Source organism: Adelges cooleyi, unplaced genomic scaffold (genome assembly GCF_023614345.1).
Source record: "Adelges cooleyi isolate 19-005CV unplaced genomic scaffold, UGA_ACOO_1.1 ACOO_flye_CR_arks_rails_tigmint_CR_PRNA_247, whole genome shotgun sequence".
Classification (NCBI taxonomy): Eukaryota; Metazoa; Arthropoda; class Insecta; order Hemiptera; family Adelgidae; genus Adelges; species Adelges cooleyi.
In genome coordinates this window covers 9,491,551-9,513,154 of record NW_026095912.1, presented here as the reverse complement: position 1 = coordinate 9,513,154, position 21,604 = coordinate 9,491,551, and the positions used below count along the sequence as shown (strand labels likewise).

Genomic DNA, 21,604 nt, shown 5'->3' with positions numbered 1-21,604 from the left:
ACAATATTATTAATTATTATCATGTCAAGTGCTCGCACCATGTATGTACAGGGTAATTCCGAACTAACGGGAACGCGTCGAAACGTACCCGTTGTAAACATTCCTATAAAAAAATCTCATTGGCAGTACATAATCACAGCCGAACGCCGAGTTTTACATTTATTTAAAACTTTTATTTTAAACTAGGGCAACATTTTTCAATGGAAAAAATATATTTCATAATATCACTTTACTGTTCACAATGAGAAGAAGGTTTATTAAATATAGAAAATATATTCAAAAAATTAATTGTAAAAATACCCTAGCACATTTTATTTTAGTTCAGTCTCGTAACGAAAAATTATTTTAATTATATACTTTTGGTGTCCTCTATACCAAACATATTATAAAACAATTATATATTTAATATTTAAATATAAGCTAACTAGCTATTTTGCTGCTTCCTTGCTATATTTATCTTTGGAGTTTGGTTATTTGATAGGCACTTTTCAAACATCGAATTAAATATGAATTCATTTTTGATCAATTATTACTTACTCGTTTTAGTTTATGTTAGAAACAATTAAAATTAGTGGCTTAATAAATAGGTTCTAAATTATGGTGGACCATCTAAGACTAGGACTAGCTAGTACTTCTTTCTTTTCCACATTCTTAACTGGGGTTAAGAGTTACTGCAGTTACCTGAGTATAATTATTACTATTGATAAAATTGTAGGATTCAATAGAATTTCCAGGCTGATAAAAAGAAAATTTGAGACGTTAGACTTTACAGACAGTGATATTTGTTATACGATATTTGATGATTTTTATTAAAAAACAATGAGTGTTGTCACTTGGTAATGTATAAAATATTTTATGTTTGTTTTTTTAAAATTATTATCATTTTTCAAATGGTCTACTAAATTATTACTTTGTTTCACTGTTTCTTTGTCCCTTTGTTCCTTATTATTGTTTAATCTTTTAAATGATTTTGAGAAAATATTCAAAATGTAATCAACCCTATTTTTAACATTTAAAATTATTTTTCGGCCAGAAATTCAATGTTAAACGTAAAAAATGTGTTTACAAATTTTATTTGAAATGAAATGAAAACATTGCCAACTACTTATATGAAAATGTTTCAATGACGTTTTTTAAGAACTAATTTTAATGAAATGACATTAACGTGTACAACATTTATCTTTTCAACAAACACACACACAACAGAAGACTGTTGCTAAATTAAAAATGTGTAAAAAAGAAAAGCGCATCGTTTTTTGGTTAATACTTTTGCGGGGTATTCGGTGTCGACGAGAACCGCAAAGCTGCCAGCGCCGGGGCAGGGAACTACGCTCTGCCGTGCCGGGGGCGAAGAGAGAAAGAGATGGACCACAATAATTTCACAGTGTGCCATTATTGGCTGTACCTATCTGGAGTGATAGCGCAGAGCAATTTATAGTATTATTTACAGTGTACATCTGTAGCCCGTACCTATATTACAGTACCTAGTCCACGAGTGTATAATATTATACATGTATATTATACTATATACCTGTAGGACCGACGGCGTGCAGAGAATTCTTCGGCCTCCCTACCGACCGCGTGTGCCCCCTCTCGGCCACATCGGCGGATACGACGGCAGTCACACCGTAAATTCCGTTTGGATTTCGATGACTGAGTCAGTAGGACAATCGACAGACCGGTTACTCGGTTCAGTTCAAGGTTTCCCATTTCGGCGGAGAGTTCAAGGCACACACACACACACGGTGCACGTCTTTCGTTCGGTCTCCTCGTCGTCGGTCATCGCACCGCCGTCGCCGGTCGTTCGTCCTGCAATTAGTTTTCCAATTTTTTACCCCGTAAAGATTTAATTAAAAAAAAAAAAAAAACAACCTTAATTTTCGCCTACCCTTCGTACCGACCGTCGGTCAAATCAGTGTGTCGAATAACAAAAAAAAAAAAAAACTAATTTTTTTTTGCAAATTTACCTATTATATATTTTTTAAATTATATTATATATAAATATATATATTTTCTATTAAACTATTATTTCAACTTCATCGGACAATGTACAAAATAACGTGAAGCCGACCCGGTGGAATTCGACGAGAATCGCCACCACAGGCCCGTGGTCCGCGTACGGTCCTTCGTAGATCGAATTGCGACAAATTGGAACACGGTGACTGGTAAGAATACTATTATACACAACCGCTCGTTATTTTCCACCAGCTGTGTACAAAATATATAAATCGTAATGATATATAACATTACACGAATGCGTCGACACCGGCCCTATATTTTTTAATAGGTAGTGTTATCTGTGTATTGGCGTTGCTGGTGTGTCCACCAACGCGTAGGTACTAGGCCAAAAACGTTTAATCTGAAAATATGATTTTGTTAAGATTTTTAGCCAACATCGGGGTACAGTTGAGCGCGCAAAAGGCCATTAGACAAAATAACTGAATTTACTGTTCATGTTGATTTTATTGGTCAAATGCAGTTAAAAAAAATATACTCAATATAATAATAGAAAAACGCTTTAAACGCTTCGTGCTATTAACTTCGAGTAGATTGGAGCGTTCAAACCTGGCCGACAAGTAGGTAAAATAATGGAATTTAATAGAATTTTTTAAAAATTGGTCGTTTTTATATCATTTAAAAAGTAGCAACTTATTAGCAAATAAATAATAATTATCGTTTGAAGCATTATTTAGGTAGTATAAAGTAGTAGAATATTTATACAAAAAATAATTAAAATAAAAGTAATGTGTAAGGAAACGGGTACATTTTTAAATTATTGAAGTTTATCCTAATTAAAAATGTAGCATTAAGTACGTATAATTTATAAAATACACAAACATTTTCATGTTGTTACCGGTTTCGACTACTTGTCGAGGATACATAATTTAATACTATAGCTTAACATACACTAATGCGTAAAAATGGAGTTTATTAACCCAAAACTAATGACTAAATGAAAAAAAAACTCGTCTAAATTAAAAAAAATAAAAGTGTTTTTATATCTACTAAAAACAATAATAATGTTATATAATATATAATGACTATTCTTTGGACAATAGTTAATATCATCAATAATTGAATGTCATGAGATTCGATCGTACAGTGACATATTGTAAATGTTCTAATATTTTAATTAAAAAAAAAAAATGAATATCGTTTATAAAATTTGTATTGAAAACCCAATTATCTTTACAAATCAGAGTTGTACAGAAACACTTCAACATCATTGCAATTTTTAACATTAATTCAATTCTATACAAATATTGGTTTTAAAAACGAATACATAATAACATAATAACTTTTTTAATAACAATTGTAAGTTAACTAGAATATTAATCATGATGTATCGTATTACGTGGATAATTTTTTTTAACGTTTATATAATATTAATAAAAATCAACAAGTTTAAACCGTTAGTACCTAGAAGAAAAAATAAGATGTTACCAACTCGTCGATGCCGACATGTTTGACTTGTTGTATTATTATTATATTTTATATTATCACATGAAGTCCCGGCACGGGTACCTACTCAATATGCCGTTTCTTTATACACAGTCGGTTCGCCTTATATATTGAGTATGTATAATTATTGTAAAAAAAAAAATCGGAATAGCGAAAGTTTGAAAAGCAAAACTTTAAGCGGTCATTGTCGCATTAGGTGTTAGTTATGACGAAACAGACCGAAAGACCGACTTCCTCTTACACTGCGTTGGCCTACATACAATACCATTTCTCGTCCGGTGCCAAATATGATGACCATCGTCGACAAACGCGACATCGTTTTCTCTAATTTTATGTATTCGAAAATACGTTTACCCGACAAATGTCCACCGACAAATCTGCACTTAACCTATTTTTTTTTTTGTATACTGGAATTCGCGTTTCCAGTTTTGGTCCGATCGGTATATATACGACAAAACTATATTATGTTCGTCATTGCAAAAAAACGTTTATAATTATTGTTATTTACTATCATAAATTTATCAACGTCAAATAACAATAATATATAATCTACGGCGTTCGTTTTCAATTTCAATTGACAACATTCCAAGTCTACGAGCAAACTTAATTACCAATCGCATCCTACAACATAACCGCCTCGGCTAAATTATACATCGGCTTTGATAATGATAGACTTGTAAAAGTATCCATCGGTATAAAAGTAAAAAATAACATAAATGTAATAAAATATTAACGAATAATAATAAATTATTAATTTATTGTTGATAATAAACAATATTAAATCAATTAGGTATATGAGTAAAAAATAAGTAGGAACCAATAAAAAATGTAGTAACTACCATTTATTCGATTAGAGTTCTGGTTACAATTGTATCAAAACCATAATGTAATTATAACTTATATTGATAATTTTATTTGATTTTGAATTTTTCGTTTGTTTTTATAGATAGATAATAAAAAATTACATTTTTAAAACAAATAATTTTCTCTTAATAAAAAATTATTTCTTTTGTATTCGACCAAATTTTGCAAGTATATTTTGCATACAACATTATTTCAAATTATTAGCTCTTTGGTAATTCGTTCGAATAGGCGCCTAACTTAAATGCAAAATACAATTATTTTTCTCTAGTCCGTTTTTTACCGAGAGAACGGCGATGACCTAAGAACCGCGTGTACAATCAATATCATATTTCCAAACACTTAAAATGAAACATCAAAACACGGTCTTTTACATTTTTTAATAATTAATATTTATACACATTTTGTATAGTAATAACGGGCGAGGTCATATTTTACATCCGACCGAACACAAAAAATCATAGTAACTCAAACAAGTTTTTTCAATAGAACTATGCGTTATAGAATTATTTATTTCTACCTGAGATACTCCCATTTTCCGTATTATCTTATTGGCTATTGCATATACATTTTACATAGGATATCGGTTAGCTGTATTTCATCGTGGAATTTGTATTCCGTTCGATTCACACAGTCATTTCGTTTAATTAATACATATTATTAATATATCTCGGGTACTTTTTTGGCGGACGCCACGGTGGATTCGTTGACCCAGTTATAAGGATGTAGGTGTAGACAAAAAAGACAATAAAAAAAATATATATATATAATAAACGTAACAAAAACCAATGAGTCGACACAGCTGAAAGATGTATAGGTACAACAGAGTTAAGAGGCGAAGTTCTGCTATGTTTTTTTGTTTCATATTATATTTGTATTAATTATAAATAACGTTTTTTTTAAACTAATCTAACCGTTTCGACGATTAATGGCCAATACTGGTTTAGCTTAGGAACCGTGGACTTTATATTCTTCATTGGTCTATAATGATCTTACATAACATAAATAACGTACACATACACATTAACATCAAATCGAACTGTACACCGTCTTGTACACTGTACTCCCAACTAGAGATGGCCTTTTGGTAAATCATAGCACCTAACAAGTGTCATTGAGCAAAAGTAGAAGATACAATAATTATAAGTATATTATAATATATATATATATATATATATATATATTTTTTTTTAATAGCATACTTACAATAAGTAATAATTTTTACGAAGAACTGTATATAAAATATTTTCATACATACACTGAAAGCCGCCGTTGTTAAACAGTTATATTATTTGCATTGCTCCATACTGGTTTATCGTATGACGACATGCAGGCACTATAGTCTATCGGTTATAAGCGATTTCGTCTCGTCGTTAAGGTTGCCATTTATCCGTCATCTAACGTTTCTTTTTTCATATTGAACTTCTTCCGTCCGGAATTCGATATAATATAATTCCACTTGTAAATAGTACAACAACAGCAACAACGACAAAATATATAATCGTGCAACAATTCTGAGATGTATCGAGATGTATGGCCTAATCGACCAACAGATGGATATGCTGTGTAGCATAATAAAATGAAACGGTCGAGTATTTTTGGAAGCGTAAGAGGATATATATATATATATATATATATATTTTAAATACAGCTATTTATATGAGAACATCGTAGAAGGACGTAACTCGATTTTTACAACTTTTCAGTTAATCATATTTAATTGAAAAGTACATATTTTTAAGTCTGCAAGTGATTGATTTTCTTCAATGGCCGCAATGCTCTGTGTGACATCCGCCGGGCGTTTAACGTCTGTTGATATGTACACCAAACTTTGGCGGCTCAACAAGTCTTACAAAATACACGTTTAATTGCGGGTCGTAGAAGAAAATTTGCTACCGACATGGATATTATTATTATTGTTGGTGTTGATGTACCGTATTCGTGTAAAAGTGCCACGTTTTTCCGTGATTACCTACCTACCCAACTCTTTAACCGTATAATATACACCTAACTGTGAGTATATCATTCACACGCACACACATATTGTGTCCTCGTATAAATACCGGTGCACGGTGTGCGGACATAATAGGTAAGCTATATATATAGTGGACGGTACTATGGCACGTCAAAAACGACCACGATGACGTGCCGCGTGGCTTCTTCGCGTTTCTTATTAAACACATCTTGCTGGCATGCTTAACACTCGTACTACACTGATTTCACTTGATCCAATCAAATATGATAAAACGTAAGGTATAGGTGCAAATGAGTTGTGCGCAATATTAGATCCGAAGACGTTTTCGGAGACAGTCATGAACCTACTTAAATATAGTACACTCCGGGAGACAGTCGCGTTGATGATCTCATATACCGTTGGTCATAAGACCGACCTAGCCCACCCGAATGCGCCTCATACTCAGGTACACCACCGTCATTATCTTAGGACCCGAGTTGTAAATAAAAAACGTTTTAAGTGGGTGTTTCGGTATCGTCTCTGTGTACATATTTTATCTGTAATGCAAAACCACGTATAGGAGTGGCCTCCCAAGTATGCGACGTCTCTGAATAATTAGTATTTATAACTGATTTTTTTTAACTCAACGAATAAATAACAATAATTAAATATATAGATCAATTCGTAACATATTAATGTTTAAGTACGGAACGAATTGATTTTTATTTTAGACCCTGAAAAAATATTCTTTATTTTTTTTTACGTTAACTCAAGTTTCTCATTTATTATCCTTTCAAATATATTTTTAATATTATTAATAATAATAATCAGTAAAAAAAACTGTTGTTTTATTTATTAAAATATTATTTTTTGTAAAATCTTGATAGGGTATCTTGTAAGATTTTGTCTATATACACAACACATCACGTGATTTTTTCTATTTAAATATATTATAATATAACAGTGACGTTTAATTACCCGTTGTTGGACACAAGTCAACGCCAGCGCACTAGAAATGCATACTAAAACCCTTTTTTTTTGTTGTGTAGAAAACCAATCGCGCAAAGTAGGTTAGGTAATCTTTAGCAGTGAAACTAAAACGTATGTATATCGGTTCATCCTATACTAATATATGTGTATATATTATAATACAGGTATATAATATGCGATTAGATTTATTTTGTATAAATTAGAGAAAACCGATAGTGTATACCGGAATAACAATAGTTTTATACAAATAAGAAGGGAAAAAAAGAGAAATTACTGTTATGCGGGCGAATCAACCAAAACGGTATAATGTATTGTACGTTTTACCATTGAGTATATATATACTCAATGGTTTTACTTATTATTAATGTTAAAAACAAATAGGTACGTGGTATAAAGAGAGAAAGAATAATAATAATAATGATAAAAAAAGAATAACCGACTCGTCCATGTAAATTGTTTTATTTGCTAATTTTCCAATGGCATATACACACACTTTCGTTATTCAAAGAAACGCATTTGAAAAGTAAAATCTATTGTAGGTTCTCCGATACGTGTACGTATATTACCTAGATAATATACATACACAATATACACTTGTAATATCTATGTTTATTCTTCAATTTGCCATGTTCCAAGTACATAATAACATGTTCAGTCAATGGAAAGTCTAATATAGTAAACCACAGTAAATTGTATCGCCGCCTGCGTTTACCCATACGGTACAATAATCATAACTATCCACCGTTTATGTGGAGATTACATATTATTATTTTATTGGACTGTGGTGACCCGCTTTGACCGCGTATATACAACGATTTAATGACCGTATGAAATTTAAATAGAATGATTGCGAGCAAAAATTAACTGCTGGACTTGGATCCCACCACTACAAGGTGATCATTTTATCGTCAACCGCTTAATATCTCATATTTTTTTATATAATTTGATATCATTTTCCACAAATTGATATTTTCCTACTCCCCGCCCAAACTAATTATTTCTATATCAACTTTTGAAACTTAATACAAACGTATAATATATTTAATTAACATTTTAAATTGAGAATAGTGTACTACAAATTTTGTCTGGTCGATAACTAGTTTTGGATAACTATTTTTGAAGTTATTGAAGTTTCAAGTTTAGAGCAGGAGGAAATGTGGAGTGTAGTATTATTTTTGTCTGCGCGCACTTCGCCTCCCGTCCTAAAATTTAAACTTTTGTAACTTTAAAAATAGTAGTTCAAAACTGGTTATTAACCAGTCAAAATGTTTAGTAAAGTATTCTTAATTTTAAAAGTTAATATATATATAACCATTCGAGTTTCAAAAGTTGGTATAAAAAAAATTCAGTTGGGAGGAAGGTAAAAACAAATTGTGAAAAATTGAGATTACTTTGTGGAAAAACACTGTGAAATGATCTTCGTTAAAGGTAATGCGCACATAGGCGCCGGTTAACGTCTCGGACAACTGACAAGTGGATGTTGTCTGTTGTAATACACTATTATAATTATATTATTATTATATTGTTACAGGCATTAATCGCCCTACACGATAACTACACACACACATGTATGACGAATAATATTACCTATACGCGATAATCGATTGCCAAATTCCGTTAAAGCCAAACCGGTGTAATGTATTTTTTATACAATAGATTGTACGTCGTTGTATTGTTGGAAATCGCTGTTAAATAATAATAATTGTTATAATAATATCCGCGTACAAAAGATGCACGGTTTCGCTGAATTCTTGCTATTGATAATACTCAATTTTTTTTCTTCCCATTAAACGTTTAAAAAAAACTATTTTGCGGCGTTTGGATACAAAAACAAGAATAGAATCATATTGCGTTGTGACACACTGGCTGATGTTCCATTTACGAGTATATTGATTTTATAGTGTTATAAAATGTTCATTATAATGTGTAATAGATAATTTCCCATGCGGTTGATTCAAAGAAGCTATAATCTTCTTCGCACTAATTTATTAGTTATATGAAGACTACCTCTCTCTTTTTCAGTTTTGTTTAAAAGCAAACAACATGTAACATTTTTAAAAACATTAAAAGGGATGCAGATCGTTTCTTATTCCGGTATTCCTCAACTATGGATGTTCGTCGTCCGTTAAGTATTCTAATCGAATTCTTATAAGATTCTCTGGAACTACTAAGATGCTTACCGGTTATCCCTGAAAACTCCCCCTGTATTACCCAGGATTATAAATTAACAGTTATAAGTTATGACTTATGGAACTGTAATGTGAAAATAATTAACTGTGAAAATAAATCAAAATGTTATTTAAAATGTCATAATAATATAATACATATATAATATCAACACTGTTATTTTGCTGTTGGGGCAGTCGAATGATGTCAGTGATCTATAGAAAGAGACGATCGAGGCTGAATAATGATAAATAAAAAACTATAAATACAAATTCCAAATGGTACCAAGTTGTGTTATTAACATTTTTTTAATTGAACCGATAAGTCGTTTCGAATATCTGTCATGTTGTAAACTATGAGTAAAAAATGCGGGATTTTCATTTTCAAATTTGTTTGAAAACAAATTACACTTGGATTTTTCGGCTGTATGTAAACTGCGCCAAAAATGACCCTTTTTCTATAAGCTGATATGTAAACTGCGGCAAAAATTTTTTTAACATTATACAAACTGCGACAATTTATTTTATATACCTACTATATAGCATATAATATACTATTATTATACATTATTATTATATATTATTACTACTATTATATATACATACCGAATACCGATAAGAATGATATCTAGTACGATATATTATTATAGGTCTATGGTGTGCACATAGTAGGAGTAAAGGAGTAATAATACAAATTAAAAAACAATTTTAAAATACATATGAAGTTGAAAAATATTATTATTTAACTAAAATGAATTTGTACATTTAATATAATACTGTCTAAGAAAATAAAAAAATATTATTATTACTATTTATATTTTTAAAACATACCAATTTAAAAAATTCATAGGTTTAAATGTCTTTATCTTTTTTTTTTGTACGCAATAACATTATTAATTAAACGATAAACGTGTATAATAACACGTTAGTATATACTATGATTTCCGTACCTACACGAGTATATGTTACCGTATCGGTATGTATTATTGTATATAACTAATATAAGTATATTATATACTACGAAGTAGGTATATAAAATAAATTGTCGCAGTTTGTATAATGTTTCAAGTTTTTTTTGCCGCAGTTTACATATCAGCTTATAGAAAAAGTGTAATTTTTGGCGCAGTTTACCATCTCCCGTTTTTTCAAACAAAATCTGGCATTGTTATCCGCATTCCGAGTTTTCTACAGTGAAAACAAAATCTGATCAAATGATGACCAATGTTACGGCGGCCGAGAAATCTCTAAGGATAACCTATAACGGAAATTCAATTAACGGGCCATCGGACGCAATGTGCAATTATTTTACTTTTTTTTTTCTTTCATTTTTTTTTTCTTTCCTTCTTTTATTTTTTAATTATTACACATTTCTCGAGGCAGCTGAAAATTATGCACGGGCAAGCGCGCAAATAGGAAAAAGTAAAAGCGACTAAAACGCGCCATGGTGAATCGATCGGCGGATTGTCTTTCCATTAAAAACCGCGCCGTCGTCCAATTATTATTATCATTAGCATTACTATATTATTATTTTTTTCATGGATACAGCAGTTATATAGCAGCATTATTATCATTACTGTTGCACTCTGCCGACAAATTAAAAACCATCGAACGCGATCCAATACCCAAAGTATCCGATGCGGATAAAAAAAAACAAAAATAATAATTACACAGTCGAGATTTCTTATTGAAGAGAGAGAGAGAGAGAGAGAGAGAGAGAGAGAGAGATAAATAAAAAAACCACGTAATGCATGTAAAATCAACTTACCTACCATATCGGTCGAAAATGGACTAGGTATGACAATTTTAGCGTTTTTTTTTTTGGTACGCTTTACACACATGCAAGACCGTTAACCGAACCGAAGATGTTAACCGAACATCAACTGATATAATAATATTTCTTTAACGTTTTTCACTTTCGCTTACGCACTATATCCGCTTATAATAGAATTACTATTATATTATAGTATAATAATGATGATAATATGTTCGACCGCAGCCTACGATTGGCTGGAAATTATATACACAAGCTACATATTATTGTATCCAACTATCGTGTAGGTATATACATATTTCAAATAGTTATTAATTTATAGTATTTTCTTCGTGATCTATTCGTTTTACTTTCACTGACAACCGACCGCTATATTATTATGATTTTGTTATCGCCAATAAACCATCTTGATAATAATAATGATATCGCCACACTTTAACGCTAACCTAATTACCCATAAGTCCACTTTTTTCCAAAATACCCTTTTGGATACCAATAAATAGGAAAATTGAATGCGCTTTATTTTTTTATAAAAGTTCTTTAAATCTCAAATTTATATTGGTTGTAATATTTACATATCTTATAATGAAAACTTTTTAGTACAATCTTATTAAAAGTAAACAATTGAATTTGCCATTGATATTATAGTATAGATATTGGATATTTTTTCGGCCGTATGCTTCAGCTTGTCTAAGTAAAAAGTTTACAGCCGATAGCCGTGTTACAATAATATGATGTCGAGAGCACGCCATAAACAGCAATAGCACATCATAATATCCGAGTGACTTGTTTTAGCACTTGGATACCTATTTTTTTTTTATTAGCATTCGTTTTGTTCACAAGTCCGCATAATTAAATTCGCGAGGAGACAGAAAGTAGGTTAAAACCACCCGCACTAACCTTCTATTTTCTCTTTTTTTGAAATATAATTATTATACTAACGACGACTATGGGAAAAAAAATAAAAGGTCATACTAGGCCATGAGATCATCGCCAGAGATAACAGCCGGTCGTGTCGCAGAAACATAATGAAAGTACCTATTCGGTTTCTCAATTTAAATTGAGTTAGTGAGACCCCTTTTTGACGACCATTTTACTTCAACAATTATTATACAGTGTATCATTTGTGTACGGCTACCGTCATGGTGTAAGTTGAAACATACCTATATTTTTTTTTGAACCTATTATACATCATAATATTGTACTATAATATGAGGTAGGTGTATAGCATAATATAATATGACTATTGAAAAATACTCTGTACCGTATTCGAGTCTATTATATTGACCACTTTGTTTCAATATAAGTTTAGTGATGTGCAAATTGTAATAAAGGAAAATATGCCGAATTTTTTTTTTTAAATTCCAACACGGTTTGTCATCAAATCGGAAATGTAAAGCAGTTGGTAAGTGAAAATCTATTCATAATATAGTTAGCGTTCATTTATCGCATTATTTGGCAACGTCTCGTTTTGTTTTCTATGGGAAACCTCCTTCGGTTTTCTATTGTTTTTTTTTTCTGCCTTCATAATTAAAAGAAATTCACATTTCGCCAATATTTCGAACGCAAATTACATTACAATTTTCTCAAAGGCGGAAAAGTGATCAATCGATACAAATCAAATACCGCGTGACCCGATTAATGATTTTTTTTTAACATCAAGACATGGTCTATGAACTACCTTGAGAGCAATCATCCGTGTGTACTAGGTGCCGAACCCCTGAGTTAGTATAAAAATAATTTTATTAGGTATTAAAAAATAGTTATTTAAAAATAACACTAACTGAAACCGATTTTCCGGACAATTTTCAATATAGGCTATTAATAGAAAAATTAAATTATACGAAAAAAATATTTGTATCATTATTGTTATTATTATTGTATTTTTTTTTAAAATTAATTTCTTGTATTTAAACGTCCCACGAGCAGCACGCGACCACCAATATTGTACCGGCACAATAAGGAAAGTGAAAAAATACCATCAAAAATGAATGTCCAAGAAAATTTCACTTTGACACAATAAAAAAAAATGTGTAGGAAATCGCGTTTGTGAGTAGAATATGAACTCATCGCATGACGTCAACTATTTTGATATTGATCATCTCAAATCCGCTTTAAAAATAACTTCATCTGAAAACATTCAGTATTTTTTTTTTGTTAAAGCAATAAGAAATAAACTCGTTTTTTTTTTAGATTTTATAATAACACATTTGAGACTACTTACAAGTTACAATAAATGCTCGAAATAAAAAAATGTTTAAAGTAAGTTGTACACAGAATAGAACGTTTTAAAACTTGCTTGATTTAATTATTTTAAAACTATTTGAGAAACGCTAAACAAAAACAGTTTTTACTTTTAACCTCACTCTCATGCAACCATTTATTATTGTTATTTTTACAATAGCTGTGTTTGATCCATGTTTAAATCATTTTGTACATTTTCAACTGAAAACAAACACATTTTTATGTTCGTGAATTGAAATTAATTTAACTATATGTAGGTTATAGAAACTTGATATTTTCTAAAAAAAATGTAATAAAAAATGACTCTGTCCGGCCCAGTAATGGTTGATGGCAATAATGTAATGTTTGTTCCATATATAATATAAATTATACATACCCCAGCCAGTCTTTGCAGAGAATTGCTACACGAGTAAATCGGTCCACAGGAAAAAAAGTCATCGTGACTTCAGACACACGTGATTATAAAACCAACAACTTCTCAGCTACCGCGTCGAAGATAAAAAGATTTACTAATTTACAGATACTTTAAGACAGTCGACAAAATCGGAAGACGCTTCAATTCGATTTTAAAGCCTTTAAAATGTAGACCGCTGTTTTCTTTATCAGATGTTGTTTTTTATGGACGAAGCTTACAAGAGGTCAGAGGGAAACAAGTAACTATGTGGTTGATTTGCTATGTTTCCTGATGTCTTTTTTGAGTTTGACGCAAGTTCAATTTGATTAAAAAAATATTTGCAAACAACACATATCATCGCCAACACATTATTTGCAACGTCGAAACCGTCGCTTCGGGTTTCCTATGCTGTATATCATGATGTAAATAGCTATTGGATTTACTCATAATACATACATACAACATAGAGGTACACGCCTAACACAATAACGCTCACCGTTTTCTTTTTGAAGTAATTGTTTCTGTCGGCCGACCACCCGTCGACCTGTTATTGTAGCTGTGCGAGCCAAAAGGTCGATACTCTAAGATAACTGCGTCGAACCAGGAGTAAGATGCTTCACGTTGTTTTTTTTTTAACTAGGATATCGACGACACATTATAATATGATTAGTTTGATTACCATTGAAATACGTATACAGTGGACGATTGGTGGATCGATTGTTTATGGCTGTTAAGTGCAATTCCGCGTTCGAAAACGATATGGAGCGAGAAAACCGGTATGATAGTTTTGCCGTTGTTTATGACTTGAGATATAGATTCATTTATGTACAACCTGTACAATATTATATTGTGTTTCAAAGCTAGAAATCGTCAAGGGCAAAGGGGAAAAAGCAGAATGCACGATCGAAAGGAAAAAATATGAAAGTCACGTTTTTCAGATGCGTATATACTCACTTACCCGAAGAACTGTCTGCAGTTGGAAAACAATTGAACGTGGAAAAGTTATCCTACCTGCACGAAGAGTGCACGCGCCGCCTACTACGGCAGTTAGCGAATTGAGTACAGCGAAAAGTTTCCATTTCAGAAAGTCAATCACGGTATTATAATATTATTATTTTAATAATAATAATAATAATCATTACCTTAACGCCTAATGATTCAACTTGCAATAACAAGACAGGAAAATATTGAAACTGATGTCACGTTAAACGATTTCTAATCGAAAAAATGTTGAGTTAATTATAAAAAAAAAAATTAATAATAATATCGTCACGAAAATCCGCAATTAAACCGCCACAAGGCAAGATTTACGGTCTAAGCAATCTCTCAGAATCTAGGCTCGAGAAATCCAAATTTTAATCAAATATATTTATTTTTTTAATTCTGAATTAACCTTGAAATGTATGTAACATTTCTTTTAGATGGAAATTTTGATTTTAAGGTTTCTATACATATTGTTACTTATCTATTTTAGACTACTACAAAAAAGTGTCGGAAAACATTTTAAATTTTAACTTTTTGGCGATTCATGTATGGCCAGAGTTCAGATATTCAAAATTCTATAAAGCGCCTTCATTTAAAATCTATCTCGACCATCCCGGAAACTCAATGGGAATTTTCGTTATCGTCGTCGTACTCTAAGTGTTGAAATCTTTAAGTTACTTTGATTAATTATTTTTAATTCGGGTTTAACCAATAAACCTTACCTAACTACATTAACTTTATTCTAAAAGAAAATATGTATTAAAGCTAAAATGTGTACTTAAAGTTTTTGAAAAAAATGTGCTCTGAAAAGCTCTTAAACCCTCTTTTTATATTGGTAAGTAAGTATTCATTTCAAGAGACTTAATAGTCGTTCGATATTATCTAATACGTCATTCAATAAATGTTTACGAAGAACTGGCACGTTAATAAAATAAATACATAATATACAAATCAACTCAATTAACCAGTTTTCATTGAGACCTTGTCCGTTGACCTTTTCTAACTTCTAAATCAATTTTTTAGACAATGCTCGAAGTCGATTTATTAGCGTTCATTTTATTGTAATATTTAAACTTTCATTTAAGCTGAACTTCATTTAATTTAAGTACATAATGTATGCGAATTACTTCTGTATGTGTTCGATGTAACTTCGTAATAGTTATCATACTTATAGTGTTATGTTGCATAAGTTTATTTATGTTCGAAGTGCAAGTGTTTAGACGACCACAAAGGTTATATTGTTGTTTTTTTTATTTTTGGCCTAAGCTGTAGGTCATAGAAATGAAAAATATATATTATATATTACTCTAAAAATACTCAGCGTGTATTATCAGCCAGTAAAAGTGGTCGGGCGCTTGCAACAACGAAAGCCGGCGTGAAAATGAGATCATAATATGTATGCATACGTCTACATATACAACCAGTGATGTTATTTAAGTGGAAAGTCGGCTGGGCTTTGTGTCGGTTCCCGCCTTATGAGATGGTCTAGGTCGCGAAGCCCTTGAACCGGAATACTCTTAGAAACGCTTCCGGTTTCAATTTACGCCAAGCCGCGAACATACCATTTTTCCCAAAACCAAAAAAATAACCAAACCGGTTTCACAGAAATCCAACGTGAACGGTAATTTCTAATCCGTTTATGATGGTGGTGTAGGAGGAATATCTCGTTAAAACGTAATACTATATATTTAACCGACTGATTCGAGCAGTTTACAAAGGACATTGATTGCGTTATACAAGTGGGACTACCGCAAAGGGCGTTGAAGTCCTTTCTGTTTCACGTGACCAACACCGCGTGATCGCAGTAGAAATTCATCTTTATAATATGTACCATGATAATATTTAATGGCTGGCAGACGGTCGCGACAAAGTGTAGTGATTGCCTGGGCATAAGTTGTGCGAACGAACCGAATAAAAAACATATCGTGTACAAGGTGTATACGCCTTAATAAATAGCGACAATGATAACGATTACGACGTTGATGACAATAATAATATAGTAAATATACATAAAGACCAGAAACACATTCACTGCCGGAACTGTACTGACCTGGATGAACATTCATTTGCATTGAGTGCATGTAGGCTAAACGGTCCACTGAATAATAATTACCAACGCAAAGTGAAACTTCGCTCGCCCGCCCGCTCGAGTCCGCGACCGTACAAATATAATAATAATAATATTATTATAATGTAAGTATAAGTATTTAAGTGCCAACATCGCTGCCAGCTGATTGCGTGTGAGCGCAGTATTACCGTCGTGGTTGTTAAGGTTAACGCTAGGGAAACCACCAGCACATCATTGGTTCAAGTCGTCCTCGACGCCCGTTCGCCCCAACAGCAGATGTAGAAAGTACAACCGGACTACACACGAAATCCTCATTGTCGACTTTTGGTAAAAAAAATCAGATAGACTTATGTTTTATTAGTATACTTGGCCGTGGTAATAAATCATGCGCCTTGACCTCAACAGTACAAGAACATTGCAAGCTCCCATTGGATTCCCGAGTCCCTAATTTAAATCCCTCTATCAAAATCTACTCCTGAATTAAATTAAACTTATCATGTTTTCTCAGATATACCTACGTCAATGTCTTCTAATAAACTATAAATAAAGGAACAAGTCAAATGTTCGATTAGCATTGAAATATCTATAATTTAGCATAAGCCATAAAACCTTATTATTTATCGATGACAGGCTGGAAGTGTGTTAGAAGGCAAATCGTTAAAACCGAGCCGCTTTATTTTTTATCGTCTGTACAACTTAATGAAGTCAAGATAATCGCATTTGTAGGTTGCTTGTTTGAGTTAGTCTACCATTAGAATGCAAATCAAGCCGTTGGCTGTAGCTTGGTAATGTCGCTTTCGTGTGGTAATGTTAGGGTACTAACTAGCAAAACCAGCACATTGATTTTCGAAAATTAACAGGTTTAAAATAGTGTAAAGTAGTCAGTTTAAAGGTGTTTTAAATTTTATTGGTGTTAAAGAAAATACAAACTAATTAGTCCTTACTCTTTGCTTAATTGAGTCGTAAAATCAGAATTCGAATAACTTTTCGTGTGTCCCACACTGGACCAAACTTATATAAAGATGACATTATGTCACTGGCATTTTAGCTAACGGTTATTGCCATTGCAAAACGCGTTAATTTTTTTAATTAACAAAATTACAAGAAAAAACGTACATTGGTTGATGACGATGAAGATCTGCACATATTGCAATACGTTGTACAAACGACAAGTTATTAGAATGTGAACAACTAAAGAATATGTAATAATAATAAAGTGCTGCACACAAGCAATACAAATTATTATAAAGTCAATAGATTAAATTAAAACTAAATAAATCAAAGTTAATTTATATAGGTTTATAACATATTATGACTAAATGTACACATTTGAAATATCATGGTGTAATATCCCGATGTACGATAATGTCAATGCATTTTGGAAACAGTATGTACACATCAAAATTCGACACTGAATTACCATGTGAAGTTTGAAAATGCATAAATTATTTGGCTGTTCCGGTTCTACGCTAAATAGATGTAACGAAAAACTATTATGTAATGTAATATAGTACTTCTGTGTTATTGATGTGAAAAATAGCCAAAATATATGTTTCAAATAGCAATAACCTGAATAAAACCAAATATTGCATATTATATAATCAAAAAATCCTAATATTATCATTTAGACCCTATATTTTGAGCAAAAAAAAAATAAAGTGTTATTTTTACCACAGTCATAAAATTCATATTTTGGACGAAGCACGTGGAGGAAAATCGCTTAGGGCCCATTTGCCTTGTAACCATCAATACAATAAACAATTATTATAATGAAAGCAGAAAGTATGGGCGCTAACGCGTTAATAAAGTTATAGGTAGTTAGAATTATTTGAACTTGGCTACTTTATTTTTTTTATATCAACTAAATCTCGAATATAACTTTACCAATTTTAGATCAAATGAAGAACTATCCAATTTTTTTAAAAATAATTTATATAAATACGGTTTGATGTCTGCGAAAAACTATTTTGGCGTTTAGTTTGACAGTGGTATGAAATATATAAGTCGTACACGCATAAGTCGACATACGTATAAGCAGAGAGTGTATTATTTTTATGGTAAGGGTTTTTAAATATTAATTTCTTTACTCGAATCCGTCTAAATGTTCAGACGAAATATCTCTAAGGTGTCGTTGCGAATTTTCCATGTACCCGCTCCAAAGCTATATTATTACATTAAATACAAAACTATTAAAATTCTTAGTTTAATATTCGAACAAAAACAATGATTTAGGTATTCTGCTTTCGTATTAAAAACCGTTGATTTATCCAGGCTTGGACCGTATAGTAAAAATATTGTTCTGACTGTGTATGACGGTACCACAGTCGGTAGAGCCAAGAAACAATGCGCTCTTCACAAAACTCTTAGTTTCTATGCGCCGTTCCACTAGCTTGAATAACAACAAACGATTTAGGTCGACGGATATCTGCGTCGCGCATACACGACAAGTTTTTAAAATAATAATTATATTTTATTCCCAACCGGCCGCCGGTATACTTGCGCTTTGTCGCATCTAGACGGCCAAAATTATTATAACTTCATAGCCGTCAGTTTTTTATGAATACAATTTATAATCAAATATTATGATGGACATTAATTTGGATTTTTTTTTACTTGTCAAGATAATAATAATGACTTGTGAAGTGTTTACCCGTTCAGAAATCAAAACGGTAGTTTCTCTATCGACCATATTGTTATGTAGTGCAAATTGCTGTTTACGCCATTAACAATATTAATAATAATACTATACTACCTAACTGATATAGTTCCTGTGCCGATTTGCAACCAATCAGGGCGTACATGCATGCCGAAACGTCAAATTAATTAATTTTCTTTAAATAAAAAAAAAAAATTATAAAGTACCCGGCGTATCCTTCCGTCATAAATTGTATTTACCACTCAAAGATGTTCACACTGCAACGCTTTGTTGATCGATTGTTTGAAAACAATGATGGCGCGTTCAAGCCAGAAGCTGTACAAGAAGTGTATTCACTTGATTGCCGCCTGTAACGATATGCCTTACCTAAAAAAAAATAAACAAAAGCAAAAGAGAATGCATGCGGTAGCTGACAGATTGTTTTTCGATTATATTTTGATTACCCAAAACGAAACACTCGGATTGGAATCCATTTGGTGACGACAACTTACCGATCAAAGACCAGTCGGATCCTTCAAATCGGACTCGGATGTTAACAAACTGATTAAGAAGATAACAGTGGCACTGTTAACACATACTTACTAGCTAACACATACTGCGATGGTTTTCATAGTTGAAATTGACAATTTACACTGAAACTTAAACGTCACTGACGGCCCAATATGTTTTATTTTGTATGTACCTAACGCTCGTCTCGCTTTTACCCACCGCTTAAGGTCAAACGGATCTAAAACGTATCAATGTATCGACGTGAAATCCTCTAACATATTGTAACGGTCATTGTCGGATCCATACCTACTACTGTTATCATTATGTTAGCAGTAATAATAATAATATGTGGGCCGCGACGATGAGAAAAATGAAAGTTGACATTGTAACGATTACCACGGTTCAATAACACATGCAGTTGATATCATTTGACTAACACTGTAATTTTTTCCAAACTGAAAACTGTGAAGTCTTTCACAAGAGAGATCGGTTCTGTCACTTGGTTCATTTATGCTGCCATCTTTTGAAATCACCAATCGAACGTTAATGGTTAGTTAGCCTTAGTGTTTATTAGTGTCTGATTCAGAGGGGTTATATTGGTTAGTGACTAAAAATACTTAACATTTGAAAACCATCGGAAACTGTACTTTAACATAAGAAAATAATCTAATTTTATGAAATGTTCCACAAAGTATACCGTATATGAAACAGACAATCTAAAAACGTATATGATTTTAAAAAAAGTGATAAAAATTAAATTTAAAATTTAAAAAAAAAACTTCGGTGAACGGTCATACTCTAGTTGAGCAAAAATGATAATTAACTGTTTCGGGTTAAGGAAGAAAAATCTTACCTAAAACAGTTAAACCTCAATTTGGCTAAAATTAAACTTGACTAACTATGACAGCTTCCGAAGAATTAGTTCTTAATTATGATTAGGTTAAAATATATTCCAAATAATCACTCATACAAATAATAACCTTGTTTGAACTTCACTCATTCAATGTCTAATGTTCGTGCTTTTATACAATTTCCCTTTGTTTATTTATACTTATGATGTCCTTCCGATGACGAAGTATTATGTTGATGTTTTTCGTGTATACTTGGAACTAAAAGCTCTCTAAAATCATATTTGGTTCCAATTTCATAGAGAAGTGATATTTAATCAATTGGGAATTCTATAGTATCATGAAGTTGATTGTAATTATTTTTAAAGATTAGATTAAATTACTATTGTCATTTAGAAAGATATTAAATAAATACCATAAGCTGATTTTTTCATTTTTCATTTATCACTTATCAATATTGTCTCTGTCATTGCAGACTTATTGGCGACTATCGGTTCTAAACCGAAACCCTATTGAGGATTTTCACTTCTCAGCTAAAAATGGTCGTAAATCTCGTATAGTTAATTTAAAGATGACAGTGGCGCTCAACGTGATGTCGGTATTAAATAAAAAATAATATATTATTTCAAAAATAAACTGACTCATCGCCGTCCTAATTCCTGCGACGTGCCGTTGAGTTTGTGTAGAAGACATTTGTCTTCATACGTGTATTAGGTTA

General features: G+C 31.8%; 1 protein-coding gene across 1 annotated transcript in view; it reads left to right on the top strand.

Moving 5' to 3' along the window:
• Nucleotides 1–1,677: 1,677 nt before the first annotated feature.
• Nucleotides 1,678–21,604, top strand: part of LOC126837102 (serine protease filzig-like) — a 29,218-nt gene continuing 9,291 nt past the window's right edge. Inside the window, exon 1 of the mRNA XM_050570901.1 lies at nt 1,678–2,165. The gene's annotated coding sequence lies outside the window, so the exon portion shown is untranslated. The remainder of the gene's footprint in view (nt 2,166–21,604) is intronic.